General features: G+C 42.2%; 1 long non-coding RNA gene across 1 annotated transcript in view; it reads right to left on the bottom strand.

Moving 5' to 3' along the window:
- LOC139760513 (uncharacterized) overlaps positions 1-5,837 on the bottom strand; it is a 98,729-nt gene that overhangs the window by 52,304 nt on the left and 40,588 nt on the right. The window lies entirely within an intron of this gene.

Raw genomic sequence — 5,837 nt, forward strand, 5'->3', positions numbered from 1 at the left:
CTGACCGACTACAGGCATTGTCACACAGAGTTGACTCCCGTTAGCAGTCACTATAACACAAGTTATCACTGTCAACAGTCAGTGAAACACAAGGTTAACACTGTCAACGGTCGTGTACAACAAGCACAGTAACGCAGGTTAACACCGTCAACAGCCACTGTAACAGAAAGGTGTGTTATAACACCGTCAACAGACATCGTAACACAAAAGTTAATACCGACGCAGTTATAATACAAAAGTTATCATTGTCGACGTTGAAGTCACCGGAACACAGAGGGTAAGACCATAAACAGTCAGTGTTCACCAGTCAGTGCACGTGGAAGGAGAATGGACGAAAGGGACAAGCGAAACTGAAGGTAGTAAAGATATCAGTGGACGGATGAATGTAAAGATGAGAAGGAAAGGTAACAGTGGACGAATGAAAGTAAAGAAGGGAAGGAAACGTAACAGTGGACGGATGAAAGTAAAGATGAGAAGGAAAGATGACAGTGGACGAATGAAAGTAAAGAGGGGAAGGAAAGGTAACAGTGGACGGATAAAAGTAAAGATGAGAAGGAAAGATGGCAGTGGACGGATGAAAGTAAAGAGAGTAAGTGAAACGGCAAATGGTTGAAAATCTCAACGACTTGGGAGTGACAGAGGTTAGAAGAGAAGGGGGACAGACGTGGGAGTTAGCAGATATGATGGCTTTTGAAGTTGTGTAGAGATGCTGTACCCCTTTACTGAGGGACTCGTCAACCCTGGGGGGTTGGACATTTTTAGGTCCACCACCAGTCGCCCACTGATAACAATATACGGTGCTAAGGCTTCAAGACCCATCAAACAACGCCATGAGTAAACTGCAGGTGATTTGTCCCGAACACTGGTGTGTGTGTGTGTTTACAGGTGTTCGGGTACTGACGCTGGTATGATCCCACTCCCGTTGTACTCTTATTCGACAGCTGCTTTCCTTGTAAATTTTTTATTGCCTGATTTCCTGACCGAGTAGGTGTCTGGTGTATTTCTTAACCTTGGACTATCCCTCACCTTAACCACACATCATCCCACACCAACATACCTTCAGTGTAGCCCAAAACCTTCCTATCTCAGTCATTCCGGAGTCCACCTTTCACTCTAACCTCCCATCACCCCAACCTTAACTCCCATCACCCCAACCTTAACCTCCCATCACCCCAATCTTAGCTTCCCATCATCCTAACCCCAACCTTACCCTCCCATCACTCATTACCAGCACCACCCTACCCTCATGCTACCCACCGACCTGCCACTAATGTTTCAGTAAGCTGGACGTTAATGCCTGGCTCCTCTGGTGACGGTGTATCAGCCAGGTAATACCCAGGGATCACACCCGTAAAGGCCGCTGTGAAAACACTGATTACTGGTGAGCAGCTGGCACTCACGTGTGGCACACCTGTCACAGTGTCAGGCCGCGGTGAGTGACCCATCAGACACCGTGTCGTGTGGCAAGCCAAAGTATGGAAACAGTTGGCCAACTGAGTTGTGTCAAGCGGTAGTGATGTGCCTTTTGTACTCTCCTGGAAGTTCTCATGGCTCACTTACAGCCATGTTCCTTTGACAGTCCTAGTGGTTTAATGACCGTCCTTGTGGCTTGTTGACAGCTCTCCTGGTTTGATGACAGTCCGCGTAGCTTAATAAATAAATGTCTAATGACTTTCTGAAACGCCTTGTGGCTTTTTAACAGGCCATCTGGTTTCCTGACAAACCTCGTGGCTGGCAGGATAGCATGATGGCTTGCTGGCAGTTCTCACGACTTCCTGAAAGTCTTTCTAGTCGGCTGAGTCTCTTCCTTTTTTTTTTTTTTTACAGAAAATCTATCTGATTGTTGATGGCCTCCTTGGTACTCTGGCACGTCTGGTCTGTCGACAGTCCCCCAGACTGTTGAATGTAATGTTTTACTTCAGCACCGCCACTACTCTAACCGTGGAATAAATGCTGTAATTACGGTAACTGTTTTGCTGGGGCACTGTAGTGTAAGGGGTATAAAACAAAGACCTGTGCATGACGATTGGTAATTATGTTCTACGTCCTAAGGAAAAACTAGATAATGAAAGGAAAATATGTCAAGAAATCACCAGAATCTATGAAAACCTCTCCTAACATCTCTTAACAGCCGCAATAGATTACTTTTTTTTTGGGGGGGGGGGGGGATATTGGATAGTTATTGGATACAGCCATGAGAAATATAGCTCAGAAAGACATGGTATAGGGCGAAAATGTATATTACACTTGCAATTGCTTTTGCAGTATAATCAATCTTCCAATGATGGAATCGTATAACTTGCGTCGGTCCTTCATATATATATATATATATATATATATATATATATATATATATATATATATATATATATATATATATAGCGATGCGCGTGATCCTAGTATTTGCTCATAACCACGGTACGTCCCAAGTGCATTTTCGTATAATCACATCTTGCATCTACCCGAAGAACACACGAAGAAAGGCCGCATCCGCTCACATTAACATTCTAACTGTCGTGCGTAATGCACAGAAACCACTGATCTCTAACCACAAGCAGGCTCCACATATTCTCACTTTCTCTAAGACCATTTCTTCCTCCAGTCTGTGATTCAACCGGAAGTATCTCGAACAACAGTAGTCCCACCTTTCCTATTCATAAAGGAACTCTTTTCTGCTCTCTTTTATTCTCTGACTCCAACCTATCACACCTCTTAGCAATCCTATATCCCTCCCTATAATCTCCTTTCGTAATCTAGAAAGCATTTTTCTCGCTAAATGCATATAGGAAAAACGTATGAATCAGTACCAACCCAACTCGTGTTCTGATGATTTCCTTCATCTTGGAAGCATGCAGTAATACAGCTTACCCCAAAGAGGGTTGGCCCTTCTTACCCTTCCAATTATCATCCTATTGTTCTGACTTCCTGAATCTCCAAGGTGTGTGAATCCCATCTTTCGTAGCCTCAAGAACATTTTCCCTCTTATCGTCTATATGGTTTTCACAAGGCGAGATCCAACGGCGATGCCCTTTCATTTCAGTGATTGGTCATCCTCTCTGAAAGATTTTGTGAAATCCTGTACCGTAGCACTTGTTACATCAAAAGATTTTGACAGAATATGACATTGGGGTCTGATTTCCAAGCTCTCATCTTTTGGCTTGCTTCTATTATTCTATTCTCCTATATCAAGCTTCCCATTTGCCCAGTTTAAACCTGTTAACTGTTGATGGATTAACCTCTCCTTCTTTCCCTATCAACAGCAGCGTCGCTCAGAGTTCTGTCTTGTTTCCTAAGCACTTCCTCCTTTCTATTAACGATTCTCTTTCATCAACAGATAACAAAGTGCATATATACAATAAGGACTCAACATTTCATTCCTCCACTTCCTTCAAATCCGCTCCATCTTCTTTTGCTCGAGCTCTGTCTCTTCCAGTCATACTTAACCCTATATACTCAATTTCTATAGGGTTTCTAACACCTCACAACTTTCCTATCTCCTTTGATGGCTCTGCAGTCCCACTTAACAGAATAAACATACTTGGTATCACCGAAATACCATACTACACAAATAGCCAGGTTTGCCTCTAAAAGAAATAGGAAGATCTGCTTAAAAGCCGAAAATTCTTTTCTAAACAGTTGCTTCTATTAGGCAGAAGATCGATTCGTATTTATGTAAAATGCTGCTGTCAAATCTGGTAAGGCTAAATACTTACTTGACAAAATTGATTCCTAAGCAACAGGACTTATCAGCTTTCCCAGTTATTGGTGAGTGTTCATTATTGAATTACGTAACAAGTGATAGGCATGCTAAAGATACAATTTTTGATCATTTTTGAAGTATATGTGCTGATCATTTTCTGGGAAGGCAAGGGTGAATGTTTGTCGAGGCATTACGAAAAGAAAAGCTATGTTACCAAGAGAGTCGGTGATGAATAGGAGGTATTAAGGGAAACTTTTACACGTGCGGGAAAAGTGTGGCATGCAGGTGGGATATAGGTATAGCAGAAAGGTTAGTGAGTGGTGGGATGAGGATGGCAAGCTGCTAATAAGAGAGAAGAGAGAGCTGTACGAGGTTTACCTCCATATTGTAAGTGGATATCATCCTTAATGCGTAAGTCTTATGTTTTCTATACAGTACACAACTATTCTAAAACAGTCACTCATACCCTACAGTTAGATGAATAACAACGATAAAGTAAAATATACCCTGTTAGCAGTCATACTGGACTGTTTAGTCTCCATAGTCCGTTGACAGTCCTGCTGGTCTTCTGATTCCTGATCTGCTATCTATTATCTTGGTCATATGATATTCATCCTGGTATGCTGACGGACCGTATACTGATCAGAAAGTCTTAGAAGACTGTTAGCAGTCCTCTTCGTCTGTTGACAATCTCCCTTACCTTTTGAGTCTTCTTGATTAGTCTGATCATTTGACAGTCCTGTCTTCCCTGGAGCAAGTATGTATTGAACGCTGAGGATAGGTCGTGGTATTGCTCGTACGCTAAGGATGGGTCGTGTTGCCGAATGCACTCTTAGGATGGGTCATGCTGCTGGATCGCACAAACAATGAATCCTGATGCTGGGGCGGATATTGAGGATGGGTGGATCCCATGGTTGTTCACTGACAACCGCTTGTGCTGCTCGACTTGTACACTGACGATGGGTCGAGTTACTTTGGTTATACATTGATGATGGATCATGTTTCCTCAGTTGTTCTCTGACGTTGGGACGTATTGCCTTGGTTGCACACTCGCGACGGGTCGTGTCGCCTGAGTTGTACACTGCCGATGGATTGAGTCGCCGACGTCGCACACTGACGATGGATCGTGTCGCCTGGGTTGTACAATGACTACGGGTCTTGACGCTTTTGTACAATGACGACGGATCGTGTCGCCTGGGCAGTACAATGTCGAAGGGTCATATTGCCTGGGTTGTACACTGACGACAGGTCGTGTTGTATGTTCCTAGACTGCATACTGACGATGGGTCGTGTTGTCTGGATTGTATACCGATGACAGGTCGTGTTGCTTTGGTTGAACACTAATGAAATGAGACAGTTGCCGGAAATCAATATACAGGAGATTGGATGGATATATACAGCACTGACAGATGGCAGAAGTACAGGCCACGGTTGGAAGCAATATAGTGCAAGAATAAACACCTCTCAACATGATGAAATAGCTATGTATAAGGAACAAATATATATATTCAATCCACAAGATTTGATAGAAATGCGATAGAGACTGTAAATACATCAAAATATAAGAAAGGAAGAGGGCCCGATGTTAATGTAAGACAGGTAAGCGTGACGAGCTGTAGCAGCATGGACGAAGTCTCCAAGTGAAAGTGATGACATGCGGAGAAATAAATGATTGATTATTGGGGACAATACAGAAAATAAGACATCTTAAGGTTATAATCTTAACGACACTGATAACAAGTCATTGATTTGAGCAAAAATGAAATAAAATCCTCTATACAGAATGATGCATCTTAAGACCCTACTTATGTCTTTTATAGATTATCTTCTTGTGCTCTGCACTTTTCGGAAATTGATTTTTGAATTACTTTTAATACTTATCAAGTATTTGGGCAAAAATGTCACCCTTGTTATAGTAATGATACACCGACAAACACGTACTTCTGTTCGAAACAGTGAGTAAAATGCTAGTTCCATTGACTTATCATACACATGAAACAACGTGACGATATATTGTCTATGCATACAGTATCACTTCCAATTTTGTTAGATTAAACACTTTCTGATGAACATCCATTCTTTACTTCATAGGATTGACATAAATTATGTCAAATAGAGAAGTATAGGATTGGGACAC

Source organism: Panulirus ornatus, chromosome 37 (genome assembly GCF_036320965.1).
Source record: "Panulirus ornatus isolate Po-2019 chromosome 37, ASM3632096v1, whole genome shotgun sequence".
Classification (NCBI taxonomy): Eukaryota; Metazoa; Arthropoda; class Malacostraca; order Decapoda; family Palinuridae; genus Panulirus; species Panulirus ornatus.